This window comes from Notamacropus eugenii, chromosome 2 (assembly GCF_028372415.1).
Source record: "Notamacropus eugenii isolate mMacEug1 chromosome 2, mMacEug1.pri_v2, whole genome shotgun sequence".
In the NCBI taxonomy this organism is placed as follows: Eukaryota; Metazoa; Chordata; class Mammalia; order Diprotodontia; family Macropodidae; genus Notamacropus; species Notamacropus eugenii.
In genome coordinates this window covers 348,409,268-348,430,940 of record NC_092873.1, presented here as the reverse complement: position 1 = coordinate 348,430,940, position 21,673 = coordinate 348,409,268, and the positions used below count along the sequence as shown (strand labels likewise).

General features: G+C 38.7%; 1 long non-coding RNA gene across 1 annotated transcript in view; it reads left to right on the top strand.

The window, feature by feature from the left end:
- LOC140528267 (uncharacterized) overlaps positions 1-21,403 on the top strand; it is a 91,629-nt gene extending 70,226 nt beyond the window's left edge. The window contains exons 3-8 of the long non-coding RNA XR_011975130.1: positions 6,396-6,892; positions 7,005-7,088; positions 8,062-8,266; positions 10,323-10,396; positions 20,110-20,226; positions 20,357-21,403. This is a non-coding gene — a long non-coding RNA (uncharacterized lncRNA). The remainder of the gene's footprint in view (positions 1-6,395; positions 6,893-7,004; positions 7,089-8,061; positions 8,267-10,322; positions 10,397-20,109; positions 20,227-20,356) is intronic.
- The last annotated feature ends 270 nt before the right edge of the window (positions 21,404-21,673 follow it).

Here is a 21,673-nt window from a genome sequence, read left to right as displayed (position 1 = left end):
CCTTCCATTGCCCTAATAGGACATCAGTGAAGATGAGAGAAAGGAGACCAGAACCCTTGCCTTTGGATAGGGAGAATGATCAGAGAACACTGGGATGTGAATGGGGAGGTATAATATGGAGGTGAGAGGAGAATTGAACATAAAGGGCATAAAAATGGGGGCCTGGGGCTGAAGAAAAACTTGGTGTATTTCGCAATTTTTGCTCACTGTAGATCAAATCTCTTCCTTCCTTCCTTCCTTTTTGCCTTCCTTCCTTCCTTCCTTTCTTCTTTTTTTCTTCCCTCCTTTTCTTTTTAAAAATTTTTTCTTGCATATGTACTGTCTCTCCAATTTCCTGTAAGCTTCTAGAGGTCAGCCAAGGATGGGGACATCTATTTTTTCAGCATCTCCACCCTTCTGCAGGCCATACAAAAGAACTCTGCATCTTTGATCTGTTCAACACATGGTATTTTATTGACTATCAGACTGGCCACCTCACTTTGGCGTTGACATTTTCTTCTCAAAAGATCCTCGTGGAATAAAGGGTTCAGCTTCTCCCTCCCCAACAGGCCCCCATTCTCAAGGGTTGTTACAATCCTTTGCTTCCTTCCCCACCCTCCCCAAAATAAGGCATCCAAGGCACTGATGATGCAATGTTTGCCCTCTCCCAAGTGCCTGAGTCACCCTGGAAGTCTCCATTTGGTTTGTATTGTGTTTTCAGATGACTGTCCTGGGAAATAAGAGGAGAAGGTTTTTGCAATATGGCCAGTCACCCAAGGTTTCCTTTCTCCATATGACTGACAGCTGGGAGATCTTCAGGGAATGTACCCACTGGGATAGATGTGCTGTCCAATGTGGCTGGGAATACATGGACTTTGGACAGTTCCGACTCTCCCCCAGCCTAGGGTCTCTCCCATTGCTCAGCTGGAAAGGCTTAGTTTCCCTGGGTGGAGCTGGCTCACTTAGGTGATTACATAGGATTACTCCAGAGACAGAGAGAGCTATTGAAGGAAAGGGAAGATAAAGATAAAAACATCGGAACCTGGAGGTGGACCCCAACCTAACCTTGATACAAGTGAAAGATTCAGAAGACCTCAGTCAAGTCTTGGCTCTGCCACTTGGGCAAGCCATTTCCTCTGTGTGCCTTTGTTTCCTCATTTGTAAAACATAGTGGTTAGGTATGAAATAACCTCTGAAGATCCTTCCATCCCTAACACTCTGAACTTCACTGGTTCATACAACCTTTGACAAACATTTCTCACTCCATGAAGAATCTTATACTAGATTTTGTGCTGGATACAAAGAAGATATTGATATGGTCTGTGTTTGAACAGTTTATGGTTTAGTTGGTGACACAGAGGGTAAAATATTTTCTATAGAAGGCTCAGTACATTCTCCTCATCCCTCAAATCAACTAAGGGACACATTAAAAAAAAGAATTATTAGGGCAGTTAGGTGGTCCAGTGGATAGAGTCTTTAAAGGAATGAGTGAGGGGATGCTGACTTTAGTCAAAACATACAATCAGTCAGGGTCTGATAGGTGGCACAGGGGGTAGCGCATCAACGCTGGAGTCAGGAGGACCTGAGTTCTAATCTGGTCTCAGACATTTACCAGTTGTGTGACCCTGAGTAAGTCTCTTAACCCTGATTGCCTCACTGTTCAGTTTTCTCTTTGTTTTAAAGAGAACAATAGAAAACATTCCTTTCATCTGTTTTAAAAATTAAGAACAAGGAATGTTAAATCCTATTCAGAAAAGAAAAGTAAATAATAAGGAAATTAACTTTAGTTCTATATTTTAGCCACTTAAAGGGAGGAGAAGGGGGAGGCAAGGGGAGGGAGGAAGGGGTGGGGAGGAGAGAGAGAGAGAGAGAGAGAGAGAGAGAGAGAGAGAGAGAGAGAGAGAGAGAGAGAGAGAGAGAGAGAGAGATTTGGAAGGCTCCCATATGACACTTCGGGTAATGTAGTAGTAGTGCAAACAGCACGCCCTGGTTCATGTACTGGCAGTCTATAAAAATGCAAGGTGTCACTTTATTAATTAACCAGCTACAGAGTGTCACACATAATTTGCCTGTGAACTGGCACAATATTCCAGCTACAAGCTTAGTTTATTACTGAAGTCTTTATGACCCATAGACAAGACATGTTCTCCCCCCAAAAGATGGGAAGGGTCAGTGTTGGAGGGGTTATGGAAAGATAGGCACTAATACCTTGCTGGTGGAGCTGTGAATTCATCTAACCATCTTGGAAATCCATTTGAAATTGTTTGGATAACATGGGAAGAGAATAAGCGTTTACATAGTGCCTACTGTATAATAGGCCAGACTTTAAGGGGTCATAAGTGGAAGGTGGGGACTAAGAGGGTGGGATACTTGCACATACTGTGGGGCCATTTCCCATCATTCTGATCTATATCTTGCCACTGGACCTAGATGGCTCCAGAGAGGAAAGTGAGGCTGGTGACTTTGCACAGCCCTCCCTCACTATACTCACTACACACTTGCAAGTCATGGCGTCAATTTCCTGATGTCATGGTCCTCTTTGAGAGGGAAAGACAAACAACAACTATGCACCAGAAATTGTTCTAAGTGCTGCTTACAAATATTATTTCATTTGATCCTTCCAACAATACTGTGAGGTAGATACTATTATTATTTGTGTTTTATAGTTGAGGAAACTGAGACAAACAGAGTGGTTAAGTGACTTGATCAAGGTCATACAGCTAGGAACTGTCCAAGACCAAATTTGAACTCAGGTCTTCCTGACTCCAGGATCAACAGTCTATCCACTGCTTACCTCTGTAAATAAAATTAATAAAATGTCTATGGTCTTTGACCCAGAGATCTCACTACTAGGTATAGCTATCTCAAGGAGGTCAATGATAAAAAGAATGCTCCATATATTTAAAAAATTATTTAAACATTCGATTTATATTTTTATATTTATTTAATTTTATATTTTTATATATAAATTAAAATACTGTATTATACTAAATATTTATAGCAGTACCTTATGTAGTAGCAAAGAACTAGAAGCAAAGTAGATCACCATTGATTTAGGACTGACAACAAAATGAGGTTACATCAGTATAATGGACTGTTACTGCTTTGTAAGAAATGATGACTGTCATAATATCAACAACCAAGTCAAGTCAACAGCATTTGTTATGTGCCTACTTTAGTTTAAGCACTGGGGATACAAAGAAAAACAAAAAACCAAAACCAAAACAAAACAGTCTCTGCCTTCAAGTAGCTCCCAGTCTAATGGGGGAGATAATATGTAAACAACTACCTACAAACAAGACAGACAGGATAAATTGAAAGTGATCTCAGAAGACATTAAGATCAAGAGGAAAAGGACCTACATGTACAAAAATATTGATAGCAGCATTTTTTGTGGTGGCCAAGAACTGAGGGAATTGAAGGGGATACCCATCCATTGAGGAATGGCTGAAAAAGTTGTGGTATGTGAATGTAATGGAAAACTATTGTGCTAAAAGAAATGACAAACAGGCAGAGTTCAGAAAAGCCTGGACATATATGAACTGATGCACGGTGAAGTACGCAGAATCAGGAGAACATTGTATACAGTAACAGCAGCACTGTACAATGATCAACTATGATTGATTTAGCTCTTCTCCGCAATACAAAGATCCAAGACAATTCCAAAAGACTTGTAGTAGAAAATGATCTCCACATCCAGAGAAAGAACTGATGGAATCTGAAAGCAGACTGAAGCATACTATTTTTCACTTAATTGGTTTTTTTTCCTTTTGAAAACTGTTTCTTCTTTTACAATGTGACTCATGGAAACAGGTTTTACGTGATTGCACATATGCAACATATCAAATTGCTTATTGTTTTAGGAAGAGGAGAGGGGAAGGAGAGGAGGAGAGGAGAAAAATTTGGAATTCAAAATTTTTTAAAAAAATAAATGTTAAAAATTGTCTTTACGTGTAATTGGAAAGAAGGAAAAAAAGATATTTAAGTCAAGGAAGACTGAGAAAGGCTTCTTGTGAAAGGTGGGACTTTAGATGGGACATGAAGGAAGCTAAAGAAGCCAAGAGGCAGAGATGAGGTGGGAGAGAGCATTCCATCTATGTGGGACAATCAGGAAAATACCAGGTCTGTAGATAGAGACTTTCCATGATGAACAAGCCAGAAAAGGCCAGTTACAAGGTGGCAGGATATGTGGAAGGGAATAAGGCGTAAGAGAACTGGAAAAGTGGGAAGAAGCTAGGTTATAAAAGTCAAACAGAGGATTTTATATTTGAACCTGGAGGTAATTGGGAGCCAATGAAATTTATTGACGTGTGTGTTTGAGTGTGTGTGTGTGTGTTTGACATGTGAGTGGAGGATAGGCTGATGCAGGGACAGACTTGAGGCAGGTAGATTCACCAGCAATAAGTCTAGGTGTAAGGTGATGAGAGCCTGCACCAGGGTGGCATCAGCGCCAGAAAAGAGAAGTAGCCACATCCAAAGATGCTACAAAGGTAGAAACTTGGCAATTACCTTCAGAGAAAAAACTGATGGAGTCTGAATGCAGACTGAAGCATACTCTTAAAATTTTCTGTATTATTCTTGGCTTTTTTTGCTTGCATTTTCTTTTGCAACATGATTAATATCGTCTATATCAAATTGTTTGCTTTCCCAAGGAGGAGAGAGGGAAGGAGAGAATATGGAAATTAGAAAGTTTTTTTAAAAGAATGCTAGGGGCAGGTAGGTGGTGCAGTGGATAGACCATGGACCCCTGGAGTCAGGAGTTCTTGAGTTCACATTCAGCCTCAGACACTTGACACTTACTAGATGTATGACCCTGGGTGAGTCATTTAACTCTGATTTCCTCACACACAAAAAAAGAATACTAAACATTTTTGTTTATGATCCGAGTCAACTCTGAAGGACTCTGATGAAAAATGCTATCCATCCCCAGAGAAAGAACTGATGGAATCTGAATACAAAACAAAGCATACTTTTTTCACTTTATTTTTCTTGAGTTTTTGTTTTTTGATTTATGTTTTCTTTTACAACATGACTAATAAAGAAATACATTTTGCATGACTACACATGTATAACCTATAAGAAATTTCTTGCTTTCTCAATGAGGGCAGCGAGAAGGGAAGGAGATCATTTGGAACTCAAAATTCTAAAAAATGAACGTCAAAAATTGTTTTTACATGTAATGGGGGAAAGAATAAAATACTAAATAAATGATTTTAAAATTTTGTTTACATATAATTGAGAAAAATAAAAGGAAAATTAAATGTAAAAAAGAAGAAATTTGGCAATTGATTGAACATGGGAAAGGAGGAGTGAGAGGGAGCAGAGAATGGAGAATGATATGTAGGTTGTGAGCTTGCGTGAATACAGAGAAGCATGAGAAGACTTATATGAAATGACGTAAATGCGAAGTAGAGCTGATAAGAATGACATGCACAGTGACTATAATAATGGGGAGGACCATAAAACAATGAAAACTGAATGCCAGAAAATTATAGAGGCCAAGCATGGCCCTGCTCTCCTGCTTGGTGATTGCCTGCTTGGACCATTACTTTAGGAGGGACCCAAAATACACATCACTTCACACATGCATCCAGGCTTCTCTTCCTCAACTGCTTCGCTCTTACACAGTACCTTCTTCTCCTTTATATGCCATTATACCTCGTCAGAATATAAACTCCTTGAGGTTAGGGATTGTTTTGTCTGCTTGTATGTTTATCCTCAGTGCTTAGCCCACTGCCTAATATATAATAAATGTTCTATCTAGCAATTTCTCATGTGGCTTCTTGCCCTCTGTGAATTCTTACTCCTTTAAAATTCATTTAAGGAAGAAGGTCATGGTGACCCCTCAACTCCCTAAATGACTATTATTATAGACCCTCCCCTGGGCTCACATTCTCACCTCCAACTTGCACTTACAGGTTGGGTCCTCACAGGGTGATTGATTACTACTCTTTTCAGGGTTCTAGGGGTAACCCTAAAGGGTTGGTGTTTATAGTGCTGTAGCTTTTGGGCTCCCATGGATGCATTTCCCATGATCAATTGAATTCAGTTAAACTTTTAGAAAAGAGATTTACTTAGAAGGCAAGAAAAATAGTGACAAAAATATTTTCTCCAAACTAAGAGTTCACTCTGGCCTTGCACACACAAAGTCCCTGGGGAGAGTGGACTCACACTTGAAGTAACATGGCAGTGAGGTATCCATGTGTGGCAAAGAGGTACCTCCTGACCAATGGTCTTGGATGTCCATTTTACCCTTCATGGGGTCCTTTAGAAATTCCTCTTAAATGTGGCTTTATCCTAGACTCGGATCACTGATGCTTTTCTAGGACCCAAAGATGACCCTTCTCTTTTCAAGGGTCACTTTCCCTGAAATTGCTGCCATCCTTAAGTGACTGACTTTCTACATTCATCTCTAGGTGCTTCCTCTGTCATCAGTCACTACCCCTTCATCACATGCTGCTCTTCATCCAGTCACTAACCTGTGGGACTTTTGATGGCTTTGATGGAACCTCAAGATCTCCTGAACTCACAAAGTTACTCTCTGGACCTTTCCATATCAGAATACTCTGAGGAAAAAGACCAAGATGGAGAGAGATCATCCAATCAGGTTTCAGAAGAAAGCAATAGCAATGGATTATCAGAACAGGGAATGATGTGAATCAAGTAACATAAGCATGTTTGTGCTGTATTTAGGGGATAGAGAGCAAATTGGCTTGGTTGTAGTGGAAGGAAATGAAAGGTCAGGTTGATGAGGAGCATCTTATGGCTTGGGGGTGAGGGCTAGAAGCATTGAATTCCAGACTAAAGAGTTTCATCCTGTGTGTTTCTTTCATGTCTGGGAGGTGATACCTGCTCCCAAAGAGTTCAGAAGGAAGGGAGAAGCAAGCAAACTAGAGCCTGAATGAGACCTTGGGTGAGTGACGTTAACTCCTGCTATGTCTCCAGGATCAGTATCTTTCTGTGGTTACCCACTGATGTCTTGAATTGACTGGCGACACATTCCTTCTTCCCTTATTCTGTTACAGTACGGAGCTGTTAGAGCATGAGTCATGGAGCCAGAAGCAGAGCTAGAATGTGCTCAGCAATTCTCCTTGTCATCCCAGAGCATGGTAACAAGCAAGATTTTTCTTTTCTTATTTTTTTAAAGTTTTTTAAATTGTTGTCCTCCATATATCTCTACTACACTGAAAGTCATTTTATTATCCTCCTGTCAAGTATTGTGTATACTAGTGCCTTGTACATAGTATACGTTCAATGAATAGATGAATGAAAAAGCTTTTACATGCTAATCCTGGGGATACAAATCCAAGCAAGTGAGATAGTTACTGTCCTCAAGAAGTTTATACTCTGACATGGGAAGGCAATATGTATGGTGGCCAGGGAGGAGGGTTATGGACACAGAAGTTATGGGGATAATAAGTAGTATAGTACTTGGCATGTCCTTTTCAAAAATATCAGTGTTGATTTAATTACTGTTCTCAGAGTTAGAATTGGACAAGGTTGGGTCATGGCCATGATGGGGGCTGGATCAATGAAACTGAATTCAATCAAATTCCTACCCCTGAGTCTCTTTCCCGTCCCTCCCCCCCACTTATAATCTCCTCCATTTTTTCTCTCCACTTCTCTGGATCCAGCCCAAGTCCAACTTCCTCCAGAGAGCCTTTCCTTGAAACCCCCTTTCCTTTGAGCTCCTTTAGCACTTATTGTCTGTCTCATTCTCTGGTGCTTATTTACGGGCATGGAGCATGAACCAACTTCCCCTTTGTGTTGGATTATATAAAGCACATATCAATGTTTCCTGCTTGGTCCAAATCCAAGTAATGAAACCTAGGGACCCCCTCCTGGTCGTGAGTGATTTAAGGGCTGGTACAGAGACATGATGAATAATTCTCTAATTGACTGCTGAGCCAGAACTTAGTGGATATATATGAGTTGACTTGCCCCCTCAAATCTCTCTCCTCTGATCTGCCTCCCCAAGACCTGGGTGGTAAAAGGGCCATTGTCCTGTCTCTCACTGGACCATGGCATCTGTGAATACATGAGTGTCTGTGTCTCTTTGTGTTTATTCTTTCTTGACCTTAGGCAACATTTCTGAATGTTGAGACACACTAGCAAGTTCAGAGGTCCCATCAGAACTCCTCTTAGTGGTCAGAGCTGAATGGTAGCTGTAGATTCAGTGCCCACTGTTGTGGTAGTGGCCAACGTCAGTGGAAGCCCATGCATCAGGAACAGAAGATATGGATGTAGAGTGATAGCTACCACATAAGAAAGGTAGCTTCTACAGAAGGTAGGGAGCATGACTCATCACGGTAGAGAAATGTTTCAGCTGTGACTTTTAGAAGGGATCCTGGGAGCCCAGCAGAGAATTATATCTAAGGGAAACTTTGTGAGGACTTTGCAAAGAGAGAAAAGAATTTTCAGTGCAGGACTTCTTTACCACATGTGTTCTCTACATCTCTCTGCCATTGTACTCTAAGTTAAGCTTACTTTTCTCGTAGATCTTGTGTGTATTTGTAAGAGTGTCTACTCCAGGTTTTGGGATGTTTTTGATGGAGGGGGGATGTTTAGTATCGAGTGTTCTTACTATCTCTTCTCAGTGTTTTTTTTTTAAAGCTAATTTTAAATCAATTTAAGTTTAAGCTAATTTAATTTTAAAAGCTAATTTTAATTTTACTGGCTGACCTGTTTTTTGAGAAACCAGTGGGACCTCATAAAGAACAGTGAAAATAGCATAGTGCCTCTGGGTTATCCTAGTAACCTTAAGTAATACTAGTCATCTATCCTCTGGAGACCCCAGACAGAGTGCATAGTAGGTGAACGCCCTGTACAGCTATCTGGTTCAACTCTACCCTGTTCTCTGCTCTCTCAACCCTTGCCCCCTGTCCTAACTGATGCTCACACCTTGCACACTTCACCTCTGGATAACTCCCATCATCTGCCTCCTCCACTCCTAATCGTAAGGCTTCTGAACGGAGCTGGAGAAAATCACAAAATCAAGTTGACTGAGTCCTCTACAAATTTATGTTCTCTAACCTCACCTCAACAAGACAAATCTTTTTACCTGTCCTTAATTTATTATCTAGGGCATCTAGGTTGTGCAGTGGGTAGAGTGCTAGACCTGAATTCAGAGCAAGTTACTTCCCCCTGTTTGCCTCAGTTTCCTCATCTGTAAACTGAGCTGGAGAAGGAAATGACAGAACACGCCAGTGTCAGACATGACTGAAAACGGCTGAAAAACAACAAAACTGATTTTCTCTACCACTCTTCTAATCTTTTAGGGGTTACACCTTCAGGATTAATTAGTTAATTAATGTTGATAGTGTGCAAGTAAATGTTTGATACCCAGTTCTTCGCCTCTCCCAAATGTACACACAATATACTTTAAATATATACGTACTATATATACATATTATATATATATACGTACACATATATGTGGAACCACATAATGCATACTTCCACATATCAGTTCTTTCTCTAGAGGTGGATGACATTTTCTTTCAAAGGTCTTTCATTGAATGTTCATATTACTCAGAATAGCTTAGTCATTCAGTTACTCTTGAAACAATGTCATCGCTGTTACTATATACAGTGTTATCTTGGTTCTGCTTATTTCACTCTGCATTATTTCACGCAACTCTCCATTTCCCCCACAAAATCAACTGCTCATCATTTCTTCCAACATAGTAGTATTCCAACACAACTTGTTCAGTCATTCCCTAATTGATGGAGCATCCTCTCAATTTCTAGTTTTTTGCCACCACCAAGACAAACAAGTTCTTTTCCTTTTTCCCTAATCACTTTGGAAACAGACCTAGAGTGGTATTACTGGGTTAAAGAGTATACACAGTTTTGTAACTCTTTGGGCATAATTTCAGGTTGCTCTCCAAAATGATTAGATCACAGCATATTTTCAAGTTTATTCTGCAGTTAACATTTTCTCCATGATATTCTTAAATCTAAACAATCAACAAAATAATAAGTCAAGCCCTGCTTTGTAGTTTTACTAATTTTCAAGGTGTAAATGCTCACGCTGAAAATTGCAAACCTGTCTGAGCTGGCTCCAGCACAGCCCTAGTTTATATTATCCCCAAATCCTTTTATGGGAGGTGAGTACGTGGTGGGTCATGGAGTGACAAAAGCATGAGGAAGATCTGGCCAGGTTTTAGGTAGCAGGAAAGCAGCCAGTGGATGAGGAAAGGTTGAAAGTAAGGGAGAGAGAGTGACTGATCAAAAGACCAAATTTCTGCAAGAGATTTATGCAAGTCATATGGTTAATAAATTGTAGAAGTGGGATTTTAACCCAGGTCTTCTGTTTCTAAATCTAGCTTTCTTCTTATTAGCCAGGAAGCACAATGTGATGTCTGACATATTAGATCTAGGTTTGAATTCCACTTCTGACACTGCATGACTAAAGGTAAGTCATTTAACCTCTAAGCACCTCAATTTCCTTATCTGTAATTACCTCTCTCACAAGGTTGTTGTGAGAACTGTGCCTTGTAAGCTTTGAAGTGCTCTGCAAATATGAGATGTAATAACTGTCTTCAAGCATTTTGTTCTTTTTATTCAAGCTACTATGTTCTTTTTGACACAACAAAGGAGAACAGAACCAGGAGATAAAAGTGGGAATTGTGTGGGGGCAAATTTAGGACTGATGTAAGGAAACAAATACCTAATGGTTAAAAATGTTCAAAAGCATAATGGAGTTCTCTAGAAGTATTAGGTTTTCCTTTATTATGGGTCTTCAGGTAAAGGTTAGATGATCACTTATTGAGTATGTTTCTGTGGGGATTCCTTTGGGGTATGACTTTGAAGTAGGTGTTGAAGTGGATAGAGCACTGCAATTGGAATCAGGAAGACTCATCTTCATCAATTCAAGCCTGGCTTCATACCTTTACTAGTTGTGTGATCTTGGGCAAGTCACTTAACCATGTCTGCCTCAGTTCTTCTTCTGTAAAATGAGTTGGAGAAGGAAATGGCAAACCATTCCAGTATTTTTGCCAAGAAAATTGCAAATGGGGTCACAAAGAGTTGGTCATGACACAACTAATAATGATTTGCAATAGCTGCCTGCTGAGACCCTTTCCAACTTAAATTCTGTGATCTTATGACTATATCAGACTATAGCTACTCCTATTACAAGGGTCATACAATAAACCAAATATTTTTGACCAGTGTTGTGGTCATTCCAAAGTAATGAATAATTTTAAGGGAAGTATTGGAAAACAACATGGTGTAGTAGATAAGGTAATGGACTTAGAAGATGGGGATTGATGTGACCCTGGGCAAGTCACTTAACCCTGTTTGCCTCAGTTTCCTCATCTGTAAAATGAGCTGGAGAAGGAAATGGGAAACCACTCCCGTATCTTTGCCACAAAAAATGGGATCATGAAGACTCACACATGACTGAAAAACAACTGAGCAACAATAACAACAAAAAACTCATGAAATTAATAAATCAATCAGCAAGTATTTATTAAATGTCTACCATGTGTGAGACACTGTGGATGCAAATACAGTGAATGCAACAATCCCTACTAGCATGGAATTTCCTGGCTGTGTGACCTTTGACGAGTCATTCACTTCTCAGTACCCTGGACAACTCCCTAAAGCTAAAAGTTGCAGAAAAGGTAGAAGGTGTTTCCTCACATGGGAATTCTCTTTATCAACAAAATTGTTACCTTACTACTATTGTTGTCAGGTGACTCCTTGGATCCAGGAAGAACTGAGTTCAAATTCCATCTGAGGAAAAATCACTTAGTCTCTCTACACCTCGGTGTCCTTATCTGTATGAATATCACCTACTTTACAGATTATTGTGGGGATACGTTAGCTGTTTATTGTAATGATTAATTTCATCAATCAAGTCTGAAGCTCATGTTATTGTTAGTCATCATAATGATCATATTGTTCATTATTAATAATAAGAATGCATCTGTTTTGGAGAGAAGGATATCTCATCAGGTTTAGGGGCCCAGCCTATATGATCAGAAAACAGCACTTTTCTTCCTGTAGAATAAGGTAGTCTAGTTGGAGTGAAATCCATGACCTGGTTCTCCTTAACCTGTATTCCCATTTGATGAACTAAATAGCCCAGGAGTAAATATTGGCAGAAGAGAAAGGGTAGAGTATAGCAGATGTTTTGCCCATTTCTGCACAGGGTCTCTAGCTCCCATTCTAGGCTACTTAGGATTCCTAGATTATAGAGCTTTAGAATGTAAGAGCAGGAAGAGGCTTTCGAGCTAATGTAGCTTAGCTGAGGCCCATGGGGGAAAAAGGATTTGCCCAAGGTTAAATGGCAAAGTAAGATGGTAAAGACCAAACTGGAAGGCAAGTGCCCCAGTCTAGAGAGACAACATAGTGTAGTGTGGTTTTATGTCTTAAATCCCTTCAGCAGTTTAGAAAATCCTATGGACCCTTCTTAGAATTTTTTTTTTATAATTCAAGGAAATATTAAATTTCAGTTAGAGGTTAGTGAAAATAAAGATATGTGTGTGTGTAAATATAAAGATAGATAGTCTAAAAGTAAAATTTTAACAAAGATCTTCTGTTTCTAAATCTAGCATTCTTCTTATTAGCCAGGAAGTGTGCTGTAACTGAAACTTAACTCTCTTCATATACATACACACATACACACATATACCCACAATATAATACATACATGTGCCTATATGTCTATACATATGTGTGTATGTATATATGCATATACACATACGTATATTGTGTGGATATATTTTCCCATCCAAGTTCACAGACCCTCCGAACTCCCTGGTAGTGGACAGAACACTGTGCTTGCAGTCAAGACTACCTGGGTTCAGTACTTACTTCAAACACTTCTCTGACCTTTTGGGCATCTCAGTTTCCTCATCTGTTAAAAGAAAAGGGTTGTACTTTATGGCCTCAAAGGTGTCTTTCAACTATAAAATCTATGATCCTATGAACCTAAGACATGCTTTAAAGAAGGTAGAGAATTCGTGTGAATCCCTAGCTCTTTTCTGACCTGGGAATCCCCACAGTGGGCTCTGGTTGCTTCTCACCTGCACGGGCCATGGCTGTAAGATGCTCCTCTCCTCTCCTTCCCACATCCCCTTTGCTTATTTCATTATCTTTCAGATTGAGCTGGGAGCCTTGCCTCTGTGGCCTGAGTCTATGAAACTCAACCCTAAACAACCTGGCTCTGAATAAGTTTCACTTCCCAAAGGGTTGTGGGTATAAATAACCCAGACCACAGGATCTGACATTTACCATCACCACTCACCAGGGTGTCGTCAGAGGTATTGGAGTTCCAGTCTTTAACCCCTACTGGGCAACAGGGTGCAGTGCTTGCTATGGGCTAGCCTTAGATTAGAGGACTTGGATTTGTTCCCAGGGGAGAAGGCAATGAACTGTCGTAACAACTTAACTCTCTTTTGAGGCTCAGGTTATGGGAAGGAGTAAGAGGACTGGGTTCCAGTCTCAGCTTTGCCATCAGCACCGAATAATGTTAGGCAAATTCTTTCACCTTTCTGGGCATCCCTCTGTAAAATGATGGACTTGCAATATATGATCTCTAATATAGGTCCCTTTCAACTTTGACATTCTGTGTCCTTATTGGCCCTTCCATTCCCGTTGTTCTACACTCAGTGGTTCCTTCCAGCCCCAACATTCCACACTCAATGGTTCCTTCCAACACGAGTATTCTATGCTCTTTCTATTGGCCCTTTCAGCCCTAACATTCTATGTTCAATGGCTCCTTCCAGTCCCAATATTCTACGTCCTATTGACTCCTTTAACCCTAATGTTCTACGTTCAGTGGTCCCTTTCAGTGGTCTACTGGTCTTGGGGTGGGGCAGGAGAGAACATACATATGATACTTTTAAGTTTTGCTTTCATTATTAACATTTTCGTCATCACTTTTTAAAGTCCAAACAATCAATAAAATAGTTAAGCCCTGATTTTGCTCATTTCTAAAGTGTGAATACTCGCACTGAAATATTAACAACTAGTTTGTGAGAGATGATTACAAGCTGATTCCAGTATACCTTTGCTCTTCCAGTCTTAACATTTTATGTCCTAGGATCATTTCAACCCTAACATTCTATTTTCTAGTGTCTCTTTTTACTCTGACCATCTGTGATTTTATTAGCATTCATTTACCCTGTCACCTCCTAATAGAATTAGGGAATTAATCCATAGCCATGGACAAAGTTCACAATACAGATGCAATCTTACGTTCTTATCCAATTGTTTCTTAGAGATGATTCTGGTTTTCTCTCCTTTCCTTCTCCATATTGCCTGGCACAGGAAGTGCATGTTGCAAGTGTTAAAAAAAAATTGTTGAATAGGAACCTAATTGCCCTACATAAGGATCAACTATGTGATCTTCAAAAATTCAGTATAAATTCAGTACATATTTAGTACTTATTAATTGTACTTTGGGCCCAAAGACAAAACAAAATGGTCCTTGGCTGTAACAAGTCTATAGTCTGAGTCAGTCCCACGTAGCCAGCTGCCAACAAGACAACATCTCCCATTGGATGACCCATACATAGGCTTCTCAACCTCAACAAGTGTGAAATAGTTCATTATGTTTACCCACAAACACTCCTCTTTCAAACTTGTCTATTTCTACTGAGGACATCATTATTCTTCTAGTCACTTAGCTTCATAGAGTTTAAGTTTAGTCCTTGACTGATTCTTCCTGTAGGGAATCAGTTTTCAAGTCTTATGTTGGTGATAGCATTTTTTTCTTCTGGAAAAATATATAGTATTTATTTGAACACTTTCTGGAGAAGAGACATTCAATAAATAAAGTAAATACATTTTTGATATCAGAAAATATCTAGACCACAGGCAATTTTCTATCTCAGAGGAATCATTTACTGAACCTCTTCTAAAAACCTTGGCCAGAATTCTATGGAACATTATTTGCAAGAGGATCCTTTTTAAATCCTGGTAGGTTACTAACACTGTTTTAGCATTTATTTAATTAATTCTGGAAATTAACTGGCTATTCATACACATTCTCTAGTAAGTGAATCTAATTAGGAAGAATATGGATAGCTACTTTCATAAACTCAAAGTAACTGCAGAATGGCTACTCACCTTTTAAAATTTCACCACTGAGCTTTAGAGAGAACTGTAAGGGTCCTCAGGCAGAAAGTGTATAACGTAGCCCATGTCTAAACATGATTTCCCTCTATGAGATCCCTGGCAAGTGATTGTCCAGCCTCCACGTAGAGCTCTCTAGAGATGGACTGAGTCTTGTTACCCTTCTATCCTCTATAGCTTCTTTCCCATCCATTTCCTTCTCTTAACCCATACCACAAATTCAAATGCTCATTGCTTCTCTCCTGGGCTTTTACATTAACCTCCTCATTGGTATATCTATTTCCAATCTCTCCTCTCTTCTGTTCATCCTTCTCACACAAAATAATCTTGCTAAAGCTCAGGTCTGGTGTTGTCATTCTCCTGCTCAGCAATCATCAGTGACTCTCTTTTACCTGTAGATTTAAATATAAAACTCCTCTGCTTGGCATTTACAGCCAAAGCAATAAAATCTGAAAAATTTGGATCCAGTCTATCTTTTCAAAATTATTTCCCATTACTCCCCTTTATTCCAGTCAAACTGACCTATTTTCTGTTTCTTGAACTGAGAGTTTCATCTCTCTTTCCATGCCCGTGCATGTTCTCCATGCCTGCAAGATACTTCCTCTTCACTTCTGTTTCTCAGAATCTCTAGTTAATAATAGTAATAATGGCAATAGATAGCATGCATATAACACTATTTACAAAATACTCTACAAACATCTTCTCATTTTATCTTCACATTAACCCTGGGAGATAGGTGCTATCCCCATTTTAGAGAGGGGGAAACTGAGGCAGAGAGAGTTCAAGTAGCTTGCCCTGTGTCACAGAGTGAATAAGTGTCTGAGACTGGATTTAAACTCATATCTTACTCCAGCACAGGTTTTCTATCTATTTCTATCTATTTTCTATCTATTTCTATCATCTATCTATCTATCTATCTATCTATCTATCTATCTATCTATCTATCTATCTATCTTCTATCTATTTGGATATTTCTTTCCAGGCTCAACTCAGGAGCCGATTTCTATGAAGATCTCAGATGTCCCTGATTCCCCTAGTTGTTACTAAGTCAATTCTACTATACCTTGACATAGGTTTAAAAAAAAAATGCTACTCGAAATCAGGCAATAAAAACCACAGGGCTTATGAGAAAAATGTCAGTGACACACTAATAAAATAGTAGCACAGTTTTTAATACAGTGGTTAAGAAGGAGATGGGGGAGGATGGGGTGAAAGTACAGAACAGTCCACCTCTACCCACAATTCCTGTTGGATCTCTGAATAGATATACAATATATATGGCACTTTACCATGAAAAAGACCTGAAGTGGTGTAGGTTTCTGCATTCTCACTGTTTGGGTGAAATCTCAAAAAAAAAAAATTAAACTTGAAATTGAGGTTATGCTAAAATTATTCCCTAATTATTGAAACAAATTAATATTTCAAAACAAACTTAGAGCAGAACTGATTGTACTCTCCCTCTCCTCAAATTATATTTTATTTATTCATCTGTTTTATCCTCTAGTAACATGCAATTTCCTTGTACATAGGGACTATTTTTGTCACTTTTACCCCATGACATAGCACATAATAGATGCTTAATAAATTTTTATTGAATTTAAATTAATTGAATACTCCTTGGAAGCTGATTGGATTTTGAAAATCTATTCCTCCTCCCAGCTTGAGGACTAAATCCAACTCCACTCTTCCATCTCTGCCATTCCCCAACTTCTCTCCTTTCTCCTTCAAATATCACCTCCAACCCCCACTTCCCTTTTTTACCCCCAGTATCACTTATTTTGCATATCTTTTAGCCTCAAGCCTATCCCTGTGGCCTTGGAAACATCTAAAGCTTTGCAAGAAAGAAATCATGTTATGTTCGAATTTATAACAGTTCAAAGTTGGGTGTGGTCAGAAATATACTCTAGACTTTTGGACCCCATGACTTGAAAGTGGCTAAAGAGGAACAAGATCCTCTAAAAGCAAAATTCTGAAGCAATCCCAAATGATCCCAGCCTTGGTGGTCAACACAGGTAGCTGTGTTTAAATATTAGAAGGTTTATCATGTTCTGTTTGACTCCAGAGTACAGAACACGTGATTCCATGAGAACTAAGAATGGAAGGGTAGAAGTTTTTGAGAGGTTGATTCAGACCTGACATCCAGAAAATTATGCTAGAGCTAGAAGACATAGAATTGGCTATCTTAAGAGATAGTAAGTTTCCTTTCACTAGAGGTTTTCAGGCAAAGGCTGGATAGCCATTTGTTGATGACATTGTGGTGGGAATTCTTAAGCAAGCACAGGTTGTATTAGATGGCCTTTGAGGCCACTTCCAGTGTTAAGACTAATGCTGAGATTCTATGATTCTATCTTTAAAAATAAATTGTATTATAGATTTAGCAGATGCTGAAAAAACAAATGTTCAGATACACAAAATTTAAAAAAATAAAATTCATATACATAGAATAGAAAATGTATCCATAGATGCACATATATACACACATATGCATATGACCAATAGCCATTTTCCGAAAGAATTGAAAGGATATGAATAAATAGTCCTCAAAATAATTGCAGACTATTTACAGCCATATTTTAAAATGCTCCAAACTACTAGCAGTAAGAGAAATATAAATCAAAATTTTGAGTTCTTACCTTATACCCTGCAAATTGGCAAAGATGACAATAAATAGGAGTAATCTATGTTTGGAAGGAGTGTGAGAAGTCAGACAACCTAATGCATTGTTGATGGAACTGAGAATAACAGGGTAGTCACTTAGAAAGCAATTTTTAATGATAATAAATAAAATGTTTATAACTTTTTCCCCAGAGATTCCATTGATAGGCTTCTATGCATAGGACGTCACTGATAAGGAAGTTTCCATATACACTAAAATATTTATAGCAGCTGATTTTTATGGTAACAAAGAGCTGGAAACAAAGTGGATGCCCATCAGTTAGGGAATAACTAAAACTGTAGTATAGGAATATAATGGGATATGATTGTGCTGTAAGAAATAAAGAATATGGTGATTGCAGAGAAACATGGAAAGATTTATACGATATAACGTAGAGTGAAGTAAATGGAGACAAGAAAATAACATGTGTGATGACAGCAATGTAACATCACAAAACAATCCAAAGTAAATGTTGAAAAATTACAAAGAACAAGCATGGCCCCATAAAATGGATATGAGAAGACACTCCTTGTGGTGCCTTTTAGAGGTGGGTGGTCCCTAACTGTAGTACACCGCAAACTTTTTTTATTTACTGACCAATTTTGCAAAAGTTTTTCTCTCCTTTTTTTTCTTTAAAAAAGTTTTTTGTTATATGATGGTTCTCTGGGAGAAAGGAAGAAGAAGGATAAAGGGAGAATTTTGGTGATGTAAAAAATATCAATAAATGTTTTAAAAATTATCATTATAAACTCCAAATATAATTTGTTTAAAGAATATGTATATTAATTTTTACCAGATAATAACAGTATCTCATTTGCTTTTTTGTGCCCTTCTGATTTTTTCTTTCACATATATATCAGATTTTTTTTGCTGTTACTTTTACGTATCATAGTGTTTTGATTTTGCTTTCTTGACTCTGTGGTGCTGCATGTAAATTTTTCCATGTTTCTTTGTATTCTTAATAATTATTTCTTATTTCTCATGAGACAATGATATTCCTTTACATGGAGACTACGACTAATTCAGCCATTTTCTGTTGAACTGTTGAACATATGCGTTAATTCTACGTTGTTTTGCTATTAGAAATAAAGTAACTGGGTAATGTCCTATACATTCTTAGTTGTAGGCTCACTGGTCTGAAGGGCATTATCATTATATTCCACATTTTGTCAATTTAAAAATATTTTGCTGACACTTTTTTTTGAAACATCATCAACATTTACCCATGATTCCCCCACCCAAACATTCCCACCAATAAAATCGTTCCTTGTAATACATAAGTACAGTTGAATGAAACAAATCAATATATTGACTGTTTACCAGATTACTTTCTAAAAAGATTTCACCAATTTATAATTCCACCCACTATGTGCCTGTTCTTTGAATTTGGTCATTTTAAACTATTTCGGCCAGTTTTTTGAGGATAAAGAAATGCCTCAGAATCATTTTCATTTTCATTTCTTTTGATGGCCTGGCATGGTAGTATATGCTTACTACTGGAAGGTTGATCTTGGTGGATCACCTGAGCTCAGGAATGATGAGCTTCAGTGGGCTAAGTCAATCTCATGTCTGAACTAAGTCCCACGCCAATATGGTGAAACCCTAGGAATGGAGGCCCAACATCCTATGTAAGGTGAGGCAAACCAGCAAACAGGTCAGAAATGGAGCAGGTCAAAGCTCCCATGCCTATCAGTAGTGTGATGAGTCTGGTAAATGGCTGGTGCACTTTGAGCCCAAATCAGATACAGAGACCTAGTCTCAAAAAAGATGATTTCTTTGATTATTAAAAAGTGTAATGGTTTTTCAACAATTTGTATTTGTTCTAAACTGTTCACATCTGTTGATCAGATCTCTGATTTTAAAAGGATATATATGTATATACTCCTTTTTTGTTTTCTACTTTTTTCGGTTGTATTGATTTTCCCCCTCTTTTTAAGTCTTAAAAAATGCTATTCATTACATGGGATGGCTCTCTGGAAGAGGGAAGAGAGGGATACTGGGGAACATTATAGTAATGGAAAAAAAGGGCATCAATACAAACTTAAAAAAAATTATTTCAGTGTTGGTCATGTTGAATTTGAACTGTCTATTATGCATCTCCTTGGAAATGTCCAGCAGGCATCGGGTAGCATGGGACTAGAGTTAGGAAAGATCAAGTAATCAACAAGCATTTATTAAATGCTTTCTATTTTCCAGGCACTATTATAGGTGATGGAAATACTTCCCATCTACTTTCTATATCTTGTATGTACCTACAAGAAGTGGGAACAATTAGATTAGTGGATGGGGCACTGGCCCCAGAGTCAGGAAGACCTGAGTTCAAATTTGGCCTCAACTCTGACCCTGGGCAAGTCACTTAACCTCTGTTTTCTTTAACCCACTAGAGAAGGAAATGGCAAACCACTTCAGCACCCTTGCTAAGAAAACCCAATGGACAGTATTGGGATCGCAAAGAGACAGACACAACAAACTACAAGAAGACATCTCCCATCTCCCTCAAAGTTAGTGTTTTCCCTATGTTGATTATCTCCAATTTATCTTGTCTACATATTGTTTGTACATAGTTGTTTGTGTGTGGTCTCCTTCCTTAGACTATAAGCTCCTTTAAAAAATTTTTATTTTTATTTTCAGATCCAAAATCTCCCTCCCTCACTCATTGAGAAGGCAAGAAATGTGATACTCATTATAAATATGAAGTCATACAAAACATATTTCTACGTTAGCCATGTTCCAAAAAGAAATAGTAAAGAAAACAAAGGGGAAAAGTATGTTTCAATCTGCCCTCTGAGCCCATCAGTTCTCTATCGAGAGGTGGGCAGCATTTTACATCAACACAGTTTACTTTAAAGTTAAAGGAAGTTGGTTATTGTTCAGATATACTTTGGACGGATTACATGGATTACTCCTGAGGGCCTTTCCAGTCCTAGGATTTTGTGAAGGATACACAACTAAGGATGACTACAAAGGAAGGTCAGAGACCTGTAAGAACAATTACAGGAAATCCAAAGGACCGAGGGCACTGCCAGAAATGTTGATGACAATAAAAAGGTTGATTTACATTTGTAGGAAGGAGAATGAGTGGGCCCTTCATTTGGAGCAGTTGCTGAAATGTTCATTGGAGATGGCAGAACTAATAAACTCCCACTTTGCTATCAGGGAGAATGATCTTCAAATGGAAAAAAGTGGAACACAGATAATTAAAAGCAAAGGGTAGGTAAGTGCACCCGTGGTGCCAGGTGCCTCCGCGGACTTGCTGAGTGTCCCAGGGACATAAGGTGCTGACCTAGCTTTTTTCCACTTTCTGTAAAAAAAAGCAACCTGTCTCTTAATTCATTAACTGTAAGTCTACAAAAAAGCAGGTTGTCACTTAATTCATTAACCAGCAAAAGAGTGTATGATTTGGCCACTAGGTGTCACTACCTTCAAGTAACCTGCCATCTGGTTTTATCCATAGAGGGGATCCAGTACAAATAGGCTGGTTTCCCAAAGGCTACGTATTCCTACTGCTTACCAGAGTGCACTTGTTTGTAATAAACACTTGGAGTCTCTTCCTCCTATTTCCTTGTACTCACGTGGTCTCAGCTTGGAAGGGGAGGAGGTGGGGGAAACATGCTGACCTCGATTCAGTATGGGAAAAAATGAATATTTCTCTAAAATATTAAAACTATGGTAATCTCAGTTGGTCTCTAGCCTCTGATTCTTTTGTTTTTCTAGGAGATTTTCCTGATGGACATCCTATACTTATATGTAGCATCCCCTTTGGGCAACCTCCCTGATTTGGCTCTCATAGGTTTATAGATTGGGGTCCCAGGGAAGTGAGTACTCTGATTGTTTCTTGGATGACCTGTGGATCTTCACTCTTAAAATCAGAACTCATCAGCTCCAGTGAGTGAGCTTTTGTTGATTAATCATCCATTAGACACAATTAACTCTGAGCAACAGCATTTA